The following is a 21,052-nucleotide window of genomic DNA, read 5'->3' on the forward strand; positions in this document are numbered from 1 at the left end:
TGGGTGGCAAACATGGCCCCCAGGCTTTCAATGGTGGCGGTGGTGGTGCTTCCCGACATTATTTCACATTCAATCCATTTTGAAAAAGCATCCACCACCACCAAGAACATTTTACCGAGAAACGGGCCCGCAAAGTCGACATGGATCCTCGACCATGGTCTGGAGGGCGAGGACCACAAACTTAGTGGTGCGACTCTGGGCGTGTTGCTCAACTGAGCACATACGCTGCATTGCCGTACACAGGACTCTAAGTCAGAGTCGATACCGGGCCACCACACGTGGGATCTGGATATCGCTTTCATCATTACTATCCCCAGGTGTGTGCTGTGGAGATCCGAGATGAACGCCTCCCTGCCCTTTTTGGGTAGCACTACGCGGTTACCCCACAACAGGCAGTCTGCCTGAATGGACAGCTCATCCTTTCGCCGCTGGAACGGCTTGATTGGCTCTTGCATTTCAACAGGGATGCTGGCCCAGCTCCCATGCAGTGCACAGTTTTTGACTAGGGACAGCAGAGGATCTTGGCTGGTCCAAGTCCTAATCTGGCGGGCCATGACAGGTGATTTATAATTTTCAAACGTTTCCGTGACCATCAACAAGTCTGCGGGCTGCGCCACCATCAACAAGTTTGCAGGCTGCGCCATTTCCACCCCCGTGGTGGGCAATGGTAGCCGACTGAGAGCATCCACACAGTTCTCGGTCCCTGGCCTGTGGCGGATAGTATAGTTATATGCTGATAGCGTGAGTGCCCACCTTTGTGTGCGGGCTGAGGCATTAGTATTTATCCCCTTGTTTTCAGCGAACAGGGATGTGAGGGGCTTATGATCGGTTTCCAGCTGAAATTTGAGGCCAAACAGGTACTGATGCATTTTCTTTATCCCGAACACACATGCTAATGCCTCTTTCTCAATCATGCTGTGGGCCCTCTCGGCCTTAGACAAGCTCCTGGAGGCATAGGCGACAGGTTGCAACTTCCCCGCAACGTTAGCTTGTTGTAATACACACCCGACTCCGTACGACGACGCATCACAAGGTAGCACAAGTCTTTTACACGGGTTATTCAGTACAAGCAGTTTGTTGGAGTATAAAATGTTTCTGGCTTTCTCAAAAGCAATTATTTGGTTTTTTCCCCATACCCAGTTCTCGCCTTTACACAATAACACATGTAGGGGCTCGAAGAGGGTGCTTAACCCTGGTAGGAAGTTACCAAAATAGTTGAGGCGTCCCAGGAACGACCGCAGCTCCGTGACGTTCTGTGGCCTGGGCGCATTCCTGATAGCCTCTGTCTCAGCATCTGTGGGCCGACTGCCATCCACCGCGATCTTTCTCCCCAAAAACTCCACTTCTGTTGCCATGAAGACACATTTCAACCTCTTCAGCTGCAGCCCTACATGATCCAGTCGCTGGAGGACGTCCTCCATGTTTTGTAGGTGCTCGATGGTGTCCCGACTCATGACCAATATGTCGTCCTGAAAAACCACCGTGCATGGTACCGACTTGAGTAGGCTCTCCATGTTTCTCTGGAAGATCGCTACAGCCGATCGAATTCCAAATGGGCAACTGTTGTAGATGAACAGTCTCTTGTGCGTGTTGATGCAGGTGAGGCCCTTTGAAGACTCCTCCAGCTCGTGCATCATGTAGACCGAAGTCAGGTCGAGCTTGGTCAACGTCTTGCCTCCTGCTAGCATCGCAAATAGGTCGTCTGCCTTAGGTAGTGGGTATTGGTCCATAGCGAGAAACGATTAATAGTTACTTTATAATCGCCGCAAATCCTGACCGTGCCATCACTTTTGAGTACTGGAACAATCGGGCTGGCCCACTCGCTGAATTTCACTGAGGCGATGATGCCCTCGCATTGCAGCCTGTCCAGCTCGATTTCCACTCTCTCCCTCATCATGTGAGGTACCGCTCATGCATTGTGGTGAATGGGTCGTGCCTCTGGGATCAAGTGGATCCGCACCTTTGTCCCGGAAAAGTTTCCAATGCCTGGCTCAAAAAGGGAAGGAAATTTGTTCAGAACCTGGGTACCTGAGGCCTCATCGACATCTGATAGCGCTTGGATGTCATCCCAGTTCCAGCGGATTTTGCCCAGCCAGCTCCTTCCAAGCACTGTGGGGCCATCGCCCGGGACAATCCCGAGTGGCAGTTCATGCACCGTGCCCTGATAGGTGACCTTGACCATGGAGCTGTCCTGGATGAGCTCTTTGGTGTACGTTCTCAGTTTTGTGTGGATGGGGCTCAAGGCTGGTCTGAGTGTCTTGTTGCATCACAGTCTCTCAAACATCTTTTTACTTATAATGGATTGGTTCATGCCAATGTCCAGTTCCATGGCTATGGGTAAGCCATTCAATTTTACATTTCGCATTATAGGTGGACATTTTGTCGAAAACGTGTGTACCTTGTGTACTTCAGCATCTGCCTCCTCTTTCTGAGGCTCAAAATTGCTTTGATCCACCATGGACCGATCTTCCTCTGCCACGTAGTGGTTAGCAGGTTTTACAGAGCTTGCGGCTCATCTGCAAGCTCGTTGGAGATGTCCCATTGTTCGACAGCTCTTGCAAAGATACCCTTTGAAGTGGCATGAATAGGCTGAATGGAAGTCTCCACAACACCAACAAGGTGTGAATTGCCTTGCATTCATCCTTTGTTGCGGACTCTGAGTCATCTGGGTCACCTGAGGCCTGCTGGCAGTTGCAGACTCGTGGTTTCTGTACTGTACATTTCTGCTCGCAAACACAGTTCCAGTTAATTTATGAACATTGCAAGCACTTGTGTGCTGAGAGACTTGTTCGGTGTTATCACTGGTGGACATAAACGCCTGTGCTATCGCAATGGCCTTACTGAGGGTCGGTGTCTCTACAGTCAAAAGTTTTGTAGGATGGTCTCGTGGCCAATGCCCAGTACAAAAAAGTCTCTGAGCATCTGCTCCAGGTAGCCATCAAACTCACATTGTCCTGCAAGTCGCCTTAGCTCGGTGATGTAGCTCGCCACTTCCTGACCTTCAGATTGCTGGCACGTGTAGAACCGACACCTTGCCATCAGCACACTCTCCCTCGGGTAAAGACGATCCCAAGCCACTGTACACAGCTCCTCATACGACTTATCTGTGGGTTTCACCGGAGCCAGAAGATTCTTCATGAGGCTGTAAGTCGGTGCCCCGCAGACTGTGAGGAGGACCGCTCTCCGTTTTGCAGCGCTTCCTTCTCCATCCAGCTCGTTGGCTACAAAGTACTGGTCTAACCATTCGACATAGGCTTCCCAGGCCTCACCCTCCGAGAACTTCTCCAGGATGCCCACAGTTTGCTGCATCTTTACGTTGGATTTGTATACTCGTCGCCAGTTGTTGTGTTCCTAACACAGATGAGGCTGCACACAGGGAGGTTAAAGTAACAGTGACCTCAGTCTTTATTAAGACACTCCAGAGTGAGGAACAGGCCTTAGGGACCGGCTTATATACAGTGCTCCCAGATACACAACAGCACCATTACAATTTATTTAATACATTTAATACTTACTCTGCCAGAACCATAGAGGTCGTTTCAGCACTTGCGGCACTGGTTAGGCTTTCACCTCATGCGTGTTCGAGGACTCCACTTCAGCGATCTCGCACCAGATCCTTTGGTACACCCAGGGGGGTGTTTTCCCATGACCACCCCGGGTCAGTTGGTCCCAACGTTTTTCAACCTCGGAGACCAGGGCAGCATTGGCCTTCTCGGTAAAGCACTTGGTGCACCTTCGTCCGCCCATCTCCTCTCCCATCTCACCCACTTCGGCAAACTCCTCCACCTCTACATCACTCATAACTTCCTCAATACTCTGAATATTTTCCATTTCTACAATATTCTCCATTTCTACAATAATACAAATAATACTCCAATACTCTACACCAGCTTCTGAAATCACTTCCACTCTCTCTCTCTCTCTCCTCTCTCACTCTCTTCTGCGCATGTGCAGATGACTTCTGAACTCCCGAATCGTGGGAAAAGCCCGTTGCTATGGAAACCGGCCTTGCACGATGGAATAAATCGCTAATGCCCATTTCACATCGCTGCGGCTATCACCCAAATAAAAAAGTGCAAACTAGCGGGTTTTAAATGGGCGATATTCCGGCGATCACGAAAAAAATATTAGCACTAACGCCGGAAATATCACCCATTTTTGGGTGATCTGGAAAACCATGCAAACTCTAGCCCATACAGATTTTTGAATGATAAGGGAGCCAAGGGTTATGGGGAACGGGGAGGGAAGAGAAGTTGAGGCCAAGATTAGATCAGCCATGATCTTATTAAATGGTGGAGCAGACTTGAGGGGCCAAATGACCTATGCCTCCTCCTATTTTTTATGTTTTTGTGCTCTTATGCCACCTTCTTATTCCCTTCCTGCCCCTTCCCCTGCTGCTAACCACAGTTCTGTTGCTTTGTGCTTACAGATGAGGAGCCAGAAGCGTGACAGTCTGCCCATGCACCATCAACTTCGGCCGATGGAGGAGATGATGAGGGAGGTGACGAAAGTGTGGTGACAGGGCGGGACCCTCCATCAATTGCACCGAGTGGGGACAACACCTCGGTGGAAGAGCCAACATTCCTGGGTTTTGAAGAGTCTGAGGCTCCTGCCCCCAGTGGCCTGCAGCAATGCCCAGCTTGACAGCCATTTCCACGGAGGGGAAGTCGGCTCAGGAATCCTGCTCAGAGACAGTCAGATGTGGACCTGACCTTGTATGCTATGTCCAGAGAGTCCATGCAAATGCACCGTGAGCTTATGGTGCATTGGAGAAGGTCCCACCGAGCATGGATGCACTTGCTCTGAGGTTGGGGGAGGCCGCCTCAAGCATTGCCCGTGCCTCTCAGGAGTCCAATGAACCCATCCTTGCCTGCTTGCAGAGGGAGATGGACTCAACCAGCGACAGTGGAGTGCCAGAGGTGATGGCACATACCATGGTTGACATGGCATCAGCTATCACAGCACAGGCCCAAGCCACGCAAGGACTTTGTGATGTGCTGCTGTCAATGATTACTGGCATCAACTCTCAGACTGCTGCATTTCAGACTCAGTTGCAGAGTGATGACATGCAACTATTGACGGCAGCCATCCTCATTGACTTCCCCACAGTCCAACGGGGAAGTGACGGTGCCGAAGCAGGCCAACAATCTGTGCTCCCACATATTGCTCCGGATGCTAAGGCTCTGCCTCGGGGGAGTGGCAGTGGGCCACTGGAAATGGACGGTGCTGTCCTTCCTCAAGATAACAGCATTCCGGCTCCCACCACCATCACTCTGCCTTTGCACCTGCCGCGGTGTACACCCCAGCCATCTGAGACTGCTGCCGTCAATGCTGAGGCGGTGCAGTCCGCAGCCTGGTCTTCTAGGCCCAGAGCTGGTCCAGGGCATCCTTGTAGGCCATTTGTACTGTCTCCCTTATACACACAGAAGCCCTGAAGCAGCCTTGCTGCTAGCGCTGAGCCCACATCAAGGAGGAGCATTAGGCATGGGAGGAGGATAACGATAAGGGGTGGCAAATCCCAGTGCAAGTCTGAATAAAGACTTTGCCCACCATGGACAGATGTCCTCATCCTATAAATATGATTGTAACTATTTGATTCCTACTATTGGCCTATGGGTCTGGGCCTAATATGGCACATAGAAGCTGGTGTGGAATTACAAATGGCAGGGGTGTTTGTACCTATATTGCTGAAGTTGATTGTATGTTATGCTGTTTTGAGGGGCATTTGTTAAATTTTTTATTCGTTCTGGTGAGGGGATGTTGGTGTGATGTTTGAGGCGAGACTTTTGAAGCCGTTAATAAAATGTTCACTTGACTGGTTGCATTCCCACCTTGTGTATTACTGTGTAATTTCACGGAGATGCGCCATTCTCGTAGCACATAGCGTAGTCAGTATTAGCTGCATACCTCAGCTTCCTCCATTCAAGAGAACTGATGCATTATGTGCTGCTGACATATGGCCCTTGCACCAGCACCATTTCTACACTGCCTCCACCGTGGATGCTCCTCCTCCACATGTGACTGGCCATTCGGGGTCTCGGCAGGCACCTGTACCTCTTCCTTCTCCTCCTGAGGTGGGGCTGCAATCCCACTAGCAAGGCCTGGCCCCTCATTATGACCAAGTTGTGCAGCATGCAATACAGCACAATGAATAGCGACTCCTGTTGAGGGGAATATTGATAGAGCGGTGCAGGCCTCGGAAATATTACTTCAACACCCCTATTGTCTGCTCGATGATGTTGCGGGTGGCCACATGGCAGTCATTGTAGCGATGCTGTGTTGGGTGGTGGGGTGGCGGAAGGGGGTCATTAGCCAGGTGACTACGCAGTATCCTTTCTCCCAGAGCAGCTAGCCGCGCCCTTCCCGTGATGGCTGAAACATTTGTGGCACAGAATGTACGCATCATGTGTGCTGCCAGGATAGCGGGCATTCATTGCGAGGATGCACTGCATATTGCCGCACAGCAGCTGCACATTCAGGGAGTGGTATCCCTTTTGGTTTCTGAATACCTCGGCATTCTCGAATGGTGCTTGCAAGGCCACGTGTGTGCTGTCACTGGCTCCTTGAACCCTCGGGAAGGCTGCCATTTTGGCAAACGCACATGCCCGCTCATTCTGTTTTTCCCTGCTCATTGGGAATATTATGAACTCCATTCTGCGGATGTAGAGAGCCTGTGTGATGTCGCAGATGCAGCGATGTGCAGTGAATTGAGAGATGCTGCATATGACCCTTGATGCAACTTGGAAGGAGCCAGAGGCATAGAAGGCGAGTGCCACAGGGATCTTCACTGCGATGGGTAGCGTAGCCCCGGTGCCAATGTGAGGCTGCAGGTATGCCTGTAGGAGATGGCATATCTCTGTCAGCACCTCCTTTCAGAAGCGCAGCCTTCTGACACACTGCTCCTCCGTCATGTTGCGGTATGAGCGATGCTGCCGGTAAACCCGTGGGCGGGGGGAGGTGGGTGGGTAAAGCCTCCTGCCTCTACATCTATGAGCTCTCCTCATTCATGGGCCGACATGGGCAACATCCCTTCTATCTTAATGCTGCCTAACAAGAGCAAGTAGAAGGTGACGCTGGTGAGCTAGTAATCCACCCATTAAATTGTTAAACTCAAGTTGCAACGACCCTGTAATGTCAGTTAAATCTGCTGCTCCAAAGTCAGATGTTCATGCACCGTGCTCTGTCGAAACCTTGCACTCAATGTGACCTCCGATAAATGTTCTTCCTCCTTCCTCTATATAGCCTGCAGGTATCGACTACGGAAGGTGTGACTGCCTGGTTCTCCCGATTTGAGGCTGACGCTAAATGAAGTGGCCACAGTTAATTTTGTGAGTAGGTTGATGCACGAGGACTGACGTCATGACCTGACAAAGTGCTCAGAGAGGTGGTAGTTTTTGCGCCACCGGTAAACCGGAGGCAAATTTCCCGGTGGGGCGCTGCAAGCTGCGCGGCCGGGCGGTAAGCAATTCGAGACGCATTACAGCCCCTCCAAGGTGCTAACTGAGGCGCTATTCAATCGAATTTCTCCCCCTAGGTCTTCCTCCATATAACATTGATTCAATTTTTAGGGGGAAAAAACAGTTGAATTTTGAAGCCAGGTAATTACCTCACCTGTGTTTTGTTACCATTTAGAAAAGGCCAGTGTTAATGATTTACATTTGTGAGGCAGATTCTAATCCCTAAACCTCAAGTTCACACTCGTGAGCTTCAGTGATGTTACGGCTTTGCAATGGTGGCTAGTACGCAAGTGAATAGAGGTGTACTGAACCCCACAAGAACTGCGAAATCCAGGTCAGGCAAACAGCCTGGACACTTTACACAGCTTTTTTGAATTTTACAGTGCAGTAACAGGCTATTTGTTCCAACAGAACTATGTCGATGTATATGCTGCACATGAGCCTTAGAGGTAAACATTTTTTTGTCAACAGATTTGACAGATCAGCCCCTTGCTCAGGAGATTTGTAAGATGATGTTCTTGGTTGTGGCAGGGCCTGGGCAAATACCACACACCCAGGCGCAGGTGGGTGCCAGAAAGGCGTCTGAAGTGGTGCTTGCGCAAATGAAAATGAGGTGCCATCCCACTGACTCCTCAAACTCCAGTGGGGTTAAAGCTGGAGGGCACCGTTCAGTATGATCCTTGTGTAACCGCCAGGTGTGTGACCCAAGGAATTTCAGGGCCATTCACATTTTCAGTAGTATTACATTAGTCTTACAGTAATACGCCGCAATATTTGAACATTTTTTTCATCATTATTGATAGCTTATTTGAAACAATGTTTGCAGTGCAGAGATGGGCACACATCACCATAGTGGTTTCCCCTTCCACTCTAACAAAAGAGGGTACTGCTTTAAACAGGCTCCAAATGAAACTGGCTCTCGGATAATAGGTCCTGGACCCAGAGCAACGGAGTCATTTTATTGGCTTAGAATAGTAATGTGGAGGGGTATGATGATCTTTCTCTTTCAATTGACAGACCCTCCCCCTTAGCATATGCGAGTCAAATGCCTCGATAAAAAACACACTCCTAGCTTTTTAGCTGGAAATCAGCATGTCCTCTTCACAGAACTTCGTTTGTCAGATAGCCTAATAACTGGATTTACTGCAGATTGAAGCCTCTTATCCTAAAGTTCAGCATTCTCATCTGGCAGACCGATATTGAGGAAGAAACTGCCTTTGCTTCTGAAAATAAACGCTGCCCAAATGTTTTTTTAAGCTCCTCATCTGACTGGTGCACTCGGCTTTGCACCACTGAACTCAGAATTTTGGGTTAAGCTGGCCTTGATCCTCTTATACGCAGCGAGAATTTTGAACCACATTCACGCAATCCCTTGCAGGGGTATTTACCACGTTAAGTACGAATAGCATACGTGGCTATTCCACCCTAGCACTCCAGTACAACAAAAGTAGCAGTGCTCAGTAATTAAATTAAGATTCAAAAATTCATCTGGCACTGTATAGTTCAAGGGCTAAGTCTTTCAGTTATTCTAATCAGTTATGCAAAGTGAGGCTTCATGCTGCTGAATAAATATTAAGTTCCTCATATGCATGACATTCTGGTGCACTTTTATCAGAGGATGAAAATGACCTTGTTTGCACCTTTCCTTCTTTGTTAAAAATTGAAGTAGCCCGGTGTGATGGAATAAAACTTTCTCTTCACTGTAAGAGCCTGAGTGAATTGAATTGAGACAGCTTCAATCCAATAACAATTGGGTATGAATCCATAGCATAAAATTGCCTATAATTTTCTACATTGGTAGTCTTACTTAGCAACAAGGATGGCTGGTGTGTGAAATGGAAAAATGAACAGACATAAAGGTACATTGTCGGGGCCACCTGCAGTGAGCTATAGGTTGCATGATAAATGTTAAAATATTCTTTTGAAATAGAAAAGGCATTTCTATTTGGATATATGTCCCATAAACTATGCCTTGAATAGAGGCAAGCTTTAATTTTGCATTTGGTTATTCTGGTGTTGATGACATATAACTAATATATTAAATGGAATCAAATAAGGCCCTGAAAAATGTGTGAAATGAGTGAAACCCATTCATTCCATAAGGCCATGCAGCAATGGTGGCAGTATAACTTTGGATTAGCAGTGTGAATCTAGTGCACATAAGTCTGAGGAGTGCAACCTCCTGCAATTGGAGGCTTGAAGCCTGTTTTCCAGTCCATGGAGTATATTCTAGTCCTCTAGAGTTCAGGTGTGCAACATAAAATTGCATAAATGCCCAAAACTGCAGCACAGCATAAAGAAAATGCTGAAAACACTGGGCCTGAAATTCCTCGGGCTCCATTCCACCTTTAGAAGTGTGGCAGAGTGGGACCTCTGGGTGCAAGTCTGTTCTGGCCCTGGTCCAAATCTAAAGATCAGTGTAATTTACAAAGAGGGGATTGAGCGCCCTCACCTTTTCCGGCATACCAAGTTGTTTGGCCTACTGAGGGGCACCTTGCTGCTACCATAAGGGGTCATCGATTCCAGCAAAGGAAGATTTCACATTATTAAAAAAAAAATCAGAACTTATAAGTTGTAACTTTCCAAGTGGCAATTAATTGTCATTAGAAAACTGGCCGTACTTTCACTAGGATCTGATGTTGGCTTACAAATATCCCTACATCATGCAGATGTACTTTGCACTGGAGCAAAGTGAGGCAGAACTATTGGAATTTCGGACAGGTGATATCAACCCACCTGTCCCACCTTTACTGGACGTGCCTGTCTTCACTTTTAGTGGAATTTCAAAATATTAAGAAGAAGCAGACCAGAACTGGGTCCTCCCTCATTCCCGCCCACCCACCCCAATTATGCTGCTGCTTCTGTCTTCCTTCCCTCTAACCCCCTCCCTCACCACAACCAGGCCAAGGAATTTAATTCAAGAATTCTGGGTAGAAAAACAACTCCGTGATCACTGCACATTTAAGGATGGACCAGTTTCCGATCTAACTGCAATCTAAGAATCCACGTTAGTACTGTCGTACAACTTGATAATAATAGTGAGAATACAATTCTGTTCCATTATTCTGGAGCTGAAAAGTGCTGCTATTCCTCTATTGACAATTGAACAGAAATTAAGATGATATGAGGCTTTCTACATTTCTTCCCTAATCTATTCAACATTATGAAATATCTTGAACTTAATTTGTTTTAATTAAGTACATAAGAACATAAGAAATAGGAGCAGGAGTAGGCCAGTTGGCCCTTTGAGCCTGCTCCACCATTCAATAAGATCATGGCTGATCTGCTTCAACTCCACCTTCCCGCACTATCCCCATATTCCTTGATTTCCTTAGTATCCAAAAATCTATCGACCTCTGTCTTGAATATACTCAACAACTGAACAGCCACAGCTCTCGAGGATAGAGAATTCCAATTCACAATCCTTTGAGTGAAGAAATTTCTCCTAATCTCAGTCCTAAATGGCCAACCCCTTATTCTGAGACTGTGACCCCAATTTCCAGACTCCTCGGCCAGGGGAAGCATCCTTTCAGCATCTGCCCATCAAGCATTTTAAGGGCTAGATTTTCGGCTATTTTGTGCCTCGTTTAGCGCCCCGGTGGGGTGTTAAGTGCTGTTTCTGGGCGTGATGCCGGGCATCCAGGACTTAGCACTGAGTCAGAAGATTCGGCTACTGGTTTACGCCAGCGCAAAACCCTACTGCATCCTCCGTTTTCAGCATGATTATGACATCAATCGTCGTGCAAGGCTGCACTAGCGCCCCGGATGGAACTTTCGGCTCTAACACCTCATTTAACGCCCCAGGAAATGCCTAAAAAAAAACAAGCAGTCCCAGGGTGCAGCAGACGCTATTGGCGGCATATTTAAAGGGAGTCTGGAGGATCTTATATCGCAGTTGTTAGTGACTGCTACCGTTGCACGCAGAATGCTGCGTGATGCTGCGAATTGCCAATGGCACTTTTATGTACCATGACGCTTTGCTTACAAGGTCAGTGAGAGATTTCATTGGGGGCAATATTAGTTCGCCAGCATATTATGCTGGTTACAGTTGGCAGGCGGCTTCAAGCTGGAAGAAGAGTTCTTGGCCATGTTAGGCCATGGATTTGAAAAGGTACCAGACGTATGGGGAGGAGATTTTAACTCTCCAAGGGTTTACAGGGAACATTGCTTATACCTTCACATCTCTGAGGCACAGTGCGTTAGAAGGCTGCACTTCCGAAAAGAAGTGCTGACAGAGATATGCCAGCTCCTACAAGCGGACCTACAGCCTACCAGCGCCAACAGGACTGTGCTGCCTGTTGAGGTGAAGGTGACTGTGGCGATGGCCTTCTATGCCCCCAGTTCCTTCCAGGCAGCAGCAGGATCATATGCAGCATCTCTCAGCATGCCCTATTTTGCAGCATTCGCCAGGTTACAAGGACACTTTACACACGCAGAATGGACATCATAAAGTTCCCAATGAGCAGAGACAGCCAGAATGAGAGGGCTCTAGGAGTTGGACGATTTGCAGGCTTCCCCAAGGTTCAAGGTGCTATTGACTGCACACATGTTGCCTTGCGAGCACGATTACACAATGCTAGACTATTACCCCCTCCCATGCCTGCTGCTCCACCTCAATGAGGCCTCAGTGCCTACAGCAAGGCTGCTAGAGGGCTGCTGTGTTGGGGGACCAGACAATGCAGATGGCATCTGAGGATGTCCTGGACCAGCTCTTGGCCTGGAAGGCCTGACAGTGGACTACTGCACCTCATCATTGGTGGGAGCAGTCACTGGTAGCTGTGGTGTCAACCCGGTATGGTGCATGGTTGGCGAGCCATTGGTGGGAGCCGGAATGCTGTCATCCTGAGGAACATAAGAACATAAGAACATAAGAATTAGGAACAGGAGTAGGCCATCTAGCCCCGCGAGCCTGCTCCGCCATTCAACAAGATCATGGCTGATCTGGCCGTGGACTCAGCTTCACTTACCCACTCGCTCCCCGTAACCCTTAATTCCCTTATTGGTTAAAAATCTATCTATCTGTGACTTGAATACGTTCAATAAGCTAGCCTCAACTGCTTCCTTGGGCAGAGAATTCCACAGATTCACAACCCTCTGGGAGAAGAAATTCCTTCTTAACTCGGTTTTAAATTGGCTCCCCCCGTATTTTGAGGCTGTGCCCCCTAGTTCTAGTCTCCCCAACCAGTGGAAACAACCTCTCTGCCTCTATCTTGTCCATCCCTTTCATTATTTTAAATGTTTCTATAAGATCCCCCCTCATCCTTCTGAACTCCAACGAGTAAAGACCCAATCTACTCAATCTATCATCATAAGGTAACCCCCTCATCTCCGTAATCAGCCTCGTGAATCGTCTCTGTACCCGCTCCAAAGCTAGTATATCCTTCCTTAAGTAAGGTGACCAAAACTGCACGCAGTACTCCAGGTGCGGCCTCACCAATATCCTGTTCAGTTGCAGCAGTCGTGGCGGTCGGAAGAGAGGGCTGTGGCTGGTGAGGTGACCAGGGTCAGGGACCTGCACGATGGCGGAGGAGCGGGCTGGATGGCACCAGACACGCTGGCGCAGCGCCTAAATTCTGCCAATGTCCGCCACGCGGCCGATGCCATCGAGTCGCTAAAAACAGCTCTGGGCCCTGACTCCGTTAGGTGCATCGAGGAGGCTCAAGCACGTGGGGAGATCCCGTCCGAACTGACCCCCGTCCGGACCGAATTCCTCATCGGCGCCAAACCCCGGAACCTCCCTCGGGGGCCGGCGCCTCAGAACTTGAGCCGCCTCGGGGAAATCCCCTCCGTGCCTTTCAGTTCCGCGCGGAGGGGTTTCCTGTACGGGCTGCTCCTGCACACTCTCAACTTTGCCATCCTCGCCGGCCGTCCGGACACGCCATGGCATACCATCTTGCCGTCCGGAGGAGGCGGGGGTCCCCGATGGAGGGCACTCTATATGCAGGGGTCCTCCCACTATTCATTGGGGACTTGGCCTGGAGGGTGGTGCACGGAGCAGTGCCGTGCAACAAATTTTTAAGCCGGTTCACGGACTCCCAGGCCGCCTGCAATTTCTGCGGTCTGGAAGAGTCCGTGTTCCATGTTTTTATGGAATGCACAAGGTTGCAGCCCCTGTTTTATTATTTGAAGGGGCTGCTCCTGAAATTCTGGCTGCACTTCAGTCCCACTCTCCTGATCTTTGGGCACCCTGTGCGGAGGGGAGCGGGTAGGTCCGAAGGCCTCCTCGTAGGACTGCTCCTGGGCACGGCCAAGGGTGCCATCAGCCAGTCCAGGCAGCGGGCGGTCGAGGGGGTCGTTCAACCTGACTGCCTGCCTCTCTTCCGCTCTTACATCCGGTCCAGGGTGTCCTTGGAGATGGAGCACGCGGTGTCCACCGGTACGCTCGCGGCCTTCCGCGAGAGGTGGGCACCGGAGGGACTGGAGTGCATCATCACGCCCGGCAACCAAATTTTAATTTGATTTTACGTTTTAAAGTTTAATTTGTTTTAATTGCCGGTGCTTTTAGTGTTCCCCTTCCCTTTTATAGGGGGCACTGGGGAAAAATTGTGATTTTAGTGCCCCAAAAAAAAAAGAAAAACACAAAAAAAAAAAAAAAGGGGAAAAAAAAAAAGGGCCTTGTAAATGTCTGGTGTGTCACCCAGGTCGGGTGGCATGGTTTAATGTGTTTTGTTTTGCAGATGAACTCCAAAAAGAGTTTCATGCACAAGGACCAATTGTGGAGCAGTGGAGGCGTGTCCTGCACAGTTGGAGCTGAGCTGCAGTGAGGAGAGCAGCTATCAACCTTAGCTCCTGCCTGGAGAGCCCTGAGAACAGCCCAGGAAGAGAAGGAAGGAAGGGGCTTCACCACCAACTTTCATCCAGAGGGAGAGGAGGAAAAAGCAGAAAACTTTGAACACTTTTACCATTTCTACAAAGAGTTGGAGAGAGGGGGAAAGACCAAAACAACATCCAGTGTGGAAGGAGGGAGACTCTACCATTTCGACAGGTGGGTGTGGGTGCATTTCCCAAAAAGACTTTGTTGTATCGGTGGGGGGAGGAAAGAAGACCACTGAGGGCCGGAACATCACGGGGGGTGTGTGTGTGTGGAAGTGTGGGGCCTTGCTTACAACTAGGCCCCCCCCACAATTGAACCCCCCCCCCCCCAATTGCCTAGCCTGGGATAGCTGGAGCTACCAGGCTGAAGATTTTATTCATCACTTATTCAACATCATTAGGAGTGTGTGCCTGGTGGCTCTAGCTGCCCCAGGTGAAGACATCTTCTCCCCTCGCCCGAAGACCATCGCAAAGACTATTGTATGTTTTGCCATCTGGGGATTCCACCCACCCACAGCTGCGAGGGGAGACCTGCCCTCGCAGTCCCCCCCCCACCTTCCCACCCCCCTCTCTCTCTTTCTCTGTTACTCTCTGTTTCTCCCCTCTCTCTCTGAGAGCCCTTTCCTCCCAAATTGATAAAATAAAAAACAATTGAGACAACTGAGCAGAGGGAGCAAGGCCCCTCCCCAATTGCCAACTAGGGGAGAGGTGTGCCTCGTTAAGAGCTCCTCTGCTCAGTCAATATACGAGGCCAATAAAGACCATTAAGGCCTGTGACTTTGGGGTGGGTGCAGCCCTTAAAGGGACCCCGTGATGGCGACCCCATCCACGCCGGTGGCAGGGCCAGCAAGGACATATGCGCAGGTGGCAACCGCTTCCACGGCACCTCCTGCGCCACCCGCTGCCCTGCCACCATTCAGACTTATTACAAAAAAACACGGGGTCAAGAGCTACACTCACCCCACAATGAGCATCGAGGAGTGCGTGCGGGCGATGGCTGGGGTAGTTGGCCCCTCGGCCATTGTCGCAGACTCCAAGATGTCTGGGAAGGCCGTGTTCTTCCTGGGGTCGGAGCGGGCGGTGTCCCTGGCCCTTGAAAAGGGGCTCACGGTGGGCGGGACGTTCCTGCCGGTGGACCCTCTCGAGGCCACCGCGCAGAGGGTCATCATTTCAAACGTCCCGCCCTTTGTTTCCGCTGAGCTCCTCCTCCCTCACCTACACCAACTGGGGGAGGTAAGGTCGGGGATCAACCCCATACCGCTCGGCCTCAGGGAGAACAGCCTGCGCCACGTGTTCTCCTTCCACCGCCAGCTCTTTGTCCGGCTGGCGCGGGAGGAGACGACGGAGGGAAGTTTCAATGCGGTGAACGAGGGGACTGCCTACCGCGTCTTCTGGACGTCGGACGGCGTGCGGTGCCATGCCTGTAGGGAGGTGGGGCATGTTCGTAAGAACTGCCCCGCCTCCAAGGCCGCCAAACCACCGAGGGCGGCCAAGGCTGGCGCCGCCGCCACCCCTCCCCCTAGTTGCGTCCGCGTGCCGGGAGCCGTAGGTGCGCGGGCATCGTCGGGGGCCTTTGTTTTCACGGCCTCCGGCGGGGGGGAGGGAGAGCGTCTGATCGAAAAGAAGGCGCGGAAGAAGACGAGACATCTAGAGGCGGGTCCCCTCAGTGCGCCGGAAAGTTTGACCACCGCGCTTAGCCCAACGAGTCACCGGCGAGCGCGGGGTGCCCTGAGCCCGTGCCCGAGCCCTTGACCAATACCGCAGAGGGGCTCGGGCGAGGGCAAGATAAGGAAAAGGGGGGGGCGGAGTGGGAGGCCTCGGCAGACATGGAGGTCTCCCTGCCTCAGCGCACCTCCAGCAACAAAAGGAGGCGCCGCTCCGTTGAGGCGGAGGGGGAACAACATCCCTCCGCGGAGGAGTCGGTGCCCGCCGCGTGTCCCGCGTCCCCCACCAGCGCCCCCAAGCAGCGCCGTAGGCGGGAGGAGTCTGTCCCCGGGGAGGGTGAGACAATCGAGGCTGCCCAGCCTCTGCCTCCGTGGAGGGCGTGGAGGATCTGCCTGTCGTGGGGGGCGTGGGGATCGCGGAGGAAAGCATTGCCGCCGGGCCGGGCGTCCTGGGGACTGAGGCGGGCGGGGCCAAAAAGGCCGAACCTGAGCCCGCCCAGCCAATACCCAACTTCCCCCGGGAGTCGCTCGACCCGGCAGAAACACAAATGAACAAATTTTATGAAACTGTACATGCTGGGCCGGGGGGTGGCAGCGGGGAGGGGGAGGAACACCCACCCTCGCCCCTTACTTTGGAGCTGGAGAACTTGGGGAGCCTGGGGATTTCCGATGGCCGGGTCTCTCCTTGTTCCCCGGTTCCTGGGGCGGAGGGGGAACCCCTTCCGCTGTCATTTCCCGACCCAGCACCATTTTTAAAAGAGCCCAGTGGGGACTCCTCTGCCGACGATCCTGGGGGTGGGATCGGGGCAGAGCCAGGGCCGGTTGGAGCGGCCGGGTCATTTGCCGTACCTTGTGCGGTCGATGGGCCGGCTGCTGGCGGCCACCTCCCGGAGGAGGACGGGGACTCGGTGGGGGACGCGGGGGAAAATCTAGAGACCATCGCCAGCGAGGCGGTGGATCTGCTCGCGGCCGCTGCCGAGACCATCCTCATTCCTGCAAAGGAACTCCGGGACTTTTTGGCCCAGAGCCGGGGTCGCTGCAACCAAGCCCGACTGGCCCTGGAAAAATGGTCCGAGCCAGAGCTGATCAAGGGGTCCGTCCGCGCCGCCGTTAAAACCTTGGCCGTGGGCGGGCCCTTGACAAAGGCGCAACACCTTGAGCTGCGTGAGCTCGAGGGACTCCTCGCTGGGCTGCGGAGGGAGTGGAGTTCAACAAAAGACTCCGCTCCCTCCCCCACAATAGGTTAAGTAGAGGTTGCACTATGCTTTTGCCATGAAGATAACCATAGCCAGCCTCAACATCAACGGCGGCAGAGGGGCACGCCGTAGATTTGACAATTTGTCGCTCCTGCGGGAGGGGAAATATGCGGTGTGCTTCCTGCAAGAAACCCACACCGTTCCGGGCTACGAAGCCACGTGGCTCCTGGAATGGCAAGGAGAGGTCCGCATGAGCCACCTCACCGCCATTTCTAGTGGGGTGGCCATCTTGCTGGGCCCGCATTTTCAGCCGGAGATCTTGGGGGTCGAGGAGCCCGTGCCAGGCCGCTTGCTGCACGTAACGGTTCGCCTGGGGGACGTGCCGCTCCATCTCGTGAACGTGTACGCCCCTCAGCCCGGCCCGCAGCAAACGCGCTTCTTTGAAGAGGTGTCCGCTCTTCTTGGCTCCGTCGACGTCGGCGACTGCATTGTCCTCGGGGGGGATTTTAACTGCACCCTCGAGGCGAGGGACCGCTCCGGTGCCCCGCAGTGCATGACGGCGATGGAGAAGTTGAGGGACCTGGTCGGGTCCTTCGACTTGGTGGACGTCTGGCGAAATCTCCACCCCGACTCCAGCGCCTTTACTTGGGTGAGGCCTGGAGTTGGATGGTCTAGAGTCGACCGCCTTTACGTGTCTCGGGCGTACGTTTCCTGCGTCCTGGCGGCCTCCATGCGGCCGGTGCCGTGTTCGGACCACCACCTGGTGTGGGCGGAGCTCGCTTCGCTCCGCGCGAGGACGGGGTCCGCGTACTGGCACTTTAACAACCGGCTGCTGGAGGACGTGCGGTTCCAGGACTCGTTCCGTCGATTCTGGTCCGACTGGAGAAGGAAGCAGGGGGGCTTCCCCTCCTTGAGGCTATGGTGGGACGTGGGCAAGGCTCACGTCCGCGTCTTCTGTCAAGAGTACGCGAGGGGGTCGACCAAGAGGCGGGCGGCCAGAGTCGGGCGCCTAGAAAAAGAGGTGCTCGACCTGGAAGCCCGTCTCGGTCAAGTCGTCCAGGACCCGGCCCTGCGGACGGTGTACGAAGCGAAGAAGGCCGCGCTGAAGGACCTGCAGCTCGTCGGGTCCTGAGGCGCGTTCGTGAGGTCGCGGATCCGGTTCCTGCGGGATCTGGACCGCGGCTCCCCCTTCTTCTACTCGCTGGAAAAAAGGCATAGTGTCCGTAAGCAGCTCTTGACGCTGCTGGCCGACGACGGCTCTCTCGTCTCGGATCCGGAGGGCGTCAACAACAGGGCCCGTGAATATTACGGGGCTCTGTTCTCTCCGGATCCGTCCAGCGAGGAAGCGCGTAGAGTTTTGTGGGAGGACCTGCCGAAGGTCAGCCCGGAGGGCGCCGAAAATCTGGAAGCTCCGCTAAGCCTGGCGGAGCTGACCGGTGCCCTCGACCGGCTCTCGAGGGGAAAATCCCCGGGGCTGGACGGGCTGACCGTGGAGTTCCACAGGGCGTTCTGGGATGTCCTGAGGAGCGACTACGCGCGGGTCCTGGGGGAAAGTCTGGCGACCGGGGAGATGCCCCTCTCTTGGCGCAGGGCAGTCATCGTCCTGCTGCCTAAGAAGGGCGATCTCCGCCTCCTTAAGAACTGGCGCCCGGTCTCCCTCCTCAGCACGGACTACAAAATCTTCGCCATGGCGATGTCTGCTCGCCTTGGTGCCGTGCTGGACCACATGATCCACCCCGACCAGTCCTACACGGTCCCGGGCCGGACAATCCACGATAACATCCATCTGGTCCGGGACCTCATCCATTGTTCCCAGGAGGCTGGTCTGTCGGTCGCCTTCCTATCACTCGACCAAGAGAAGGCTTTCGACAGGGTGGATCACGACTATCTGCTCGGAACTATGCGCGCTTTCGGGTTCGGGACGCATTTCGTCGCCCGGATCCGACTTTTGTACGCCGCCGCGGAGTGTCTGATTAAGGTTAACGGGTCCTTGACGGCGCCCCTTCGCTTTAGGAGAGGGGTGCGCCAGGGATGCCCCATGTCCGGCCAGTTATACGCCGTTTGCGTGGAGCCTTTCCTGCGCCTCTTGCGGACGAGGTTGACGGGACTGGCTCTGCAAGGGCCGGGCGTGGAGGTCGTCCTCTCGGCTTACGCTGATGACGTGCTCCTCGCGGTAGAGGATCCCGCTGACCTGCGGAGGATGCGTGAGTGCCAGGAGATTTACTCGGCCGCGTCCTCCGCCAGGATCAACTGGGAGAAATGTTCCGGACTCCTGGTGGGTCAGTGGCGGGTGGACTCCCTGCCGGAGGAGCTCAGGTCTTTTGCCTGGAGCACGACCCATCTCCTCTATCTGGGAGTCTACCTTAGCCCCGACGAGGGAGCCTGGCCGGCGAACTGGCAGGAGCTGGAGGCCAAGGTCGCCGCTCGCTTAGGGCACTGGACAAGACTGCTCCGAGTGCTGTCCTACAGGGGTCGAGCGCTAGTCATAAACCAGCTGGTGGCCGCAATGTTGTGGTACCGGCTGGTCACTTTGACCCCTCCCCCTGCGTTTGTCGCCAAGATACAGAAGAAGCTGGTGGACTTCTTCTGGAACAACAGGAAGCACTGGGTCTCTGCCGCGGTCTTGAGTCTCCCGCTTGAGGAGGGCGGTCAGTCGTTGGTGTGCGTCAGCGCCCAGCTCGCGACTTTCCGTCTTCAGACCCTGCAGAGATACCTTTACGTCGAGCCCCCTCCTAGGTGGTGTGCTTTGGCGACGTATTTCTTCCGCCAGCAGCGCGACCTCAATTAAGACACGCAGCTCCTGTTTGTGAACTTGGGGGGTGTCAGGACCGCCCTCCGGGAGCTGCCTGTCTTTTACAAAGAACTCATCAGGGTCTGGAACAAAGTCTCCACCAAGCGCAGCTCTCCGCCGGCTGGAGTGGCGGCCGTCCTGCAGGAGCCGCTGCTCGGGAATCCGTACCTCCACGACCGAGGTTTTATGTGGCGGTCGGAAGAGAGGGCTGTGGCTGGTGAGGTGACCAGGGTCAGGGACCTGCTCGATGGTGGAGGAGCGGGCTGGATGGCGCCAGACACGCTGGCGCGGCGCCTAAATTCTGCCAACGTCCGCCACGCGGCCGATGCCATCGAGTCGCTAAAAACAGCTCTGGGCCCTGACTCCGTTAGGTGCATCGAGGAGGCTCAAGCACGTGGGGAGATCCCGTCCGAACTGACCCCCGTCTGGACGGAATTCCTCATCGGCGCCAAACCCCGGAACCTCCCTCGGGGGCCGGCGCCTCACAACTTGAGCCGCCTCGGGGAAATCCCCTCCGTGCCTTTCAGTTCCGCGCGGAGGGCTTTCTTGTACGGGCTGCTCCTGCACACTCTCAACTTTGCCATCCTCGCCTGCCGTCCGGACACGCCATGGCGTACCATCTTGCTGTCCGGAGGAGGCGGGGGTCCCCGATGGAGGGCACTCTACGCAGGGGTCCTCCCACTATTCATCGGGGACTTGGCCTGGAGGGTGGTGCACGGAGCAGTGCCGTGCAACAAATTTTTAAGCCGGTTCACGGACTCCCAGGCCGCCTGCAATTTCTGCGGTCTGGAGGAGTCCGTGTTCCATGTTTTTATTGAGTGCACGAGGTTGCAGCCCCTGTTCCATTATTTGAAGGGGTTGCTCCTGAAATTCTGGCTGCACTTCAGTCCCACTCTCCTGATCTTTGGGCACCCTGTGCAGAGGGGAGCGGGTAGGTCCGAGGACTGCTCCTGGGCACGGCCAAGGGTGCTATCAGCCGGTCCAGGCAGCGGGCGGTCGAGGGGGTCGTTCAACCTGACTGCCTGCCTCTCTTTCGCTCTTACATCCGGTCCAGGGTGTCCTTGGAGATGGAGCACGCGGTGTCCACCGGTACGCTCGCGGCCTTCCGCGAGAGGTGGGCACCGGAGGGAC

Source organism: Pristiophorus japonicus, chromosome 4 (genome assembly GCF_044704955.1).
Source record: "Pristiophorus japonicus isolate sPriJap1 chromosome 4, sPriJap1.hap1, whole genome shotgun sequence".
Taxonomy (NCBI): Eukaryota; Metazoa; Chordata; class Chondrichthyes; family Pristiophoridae; genus Pristiophorus; species Pristiophorus japonicus.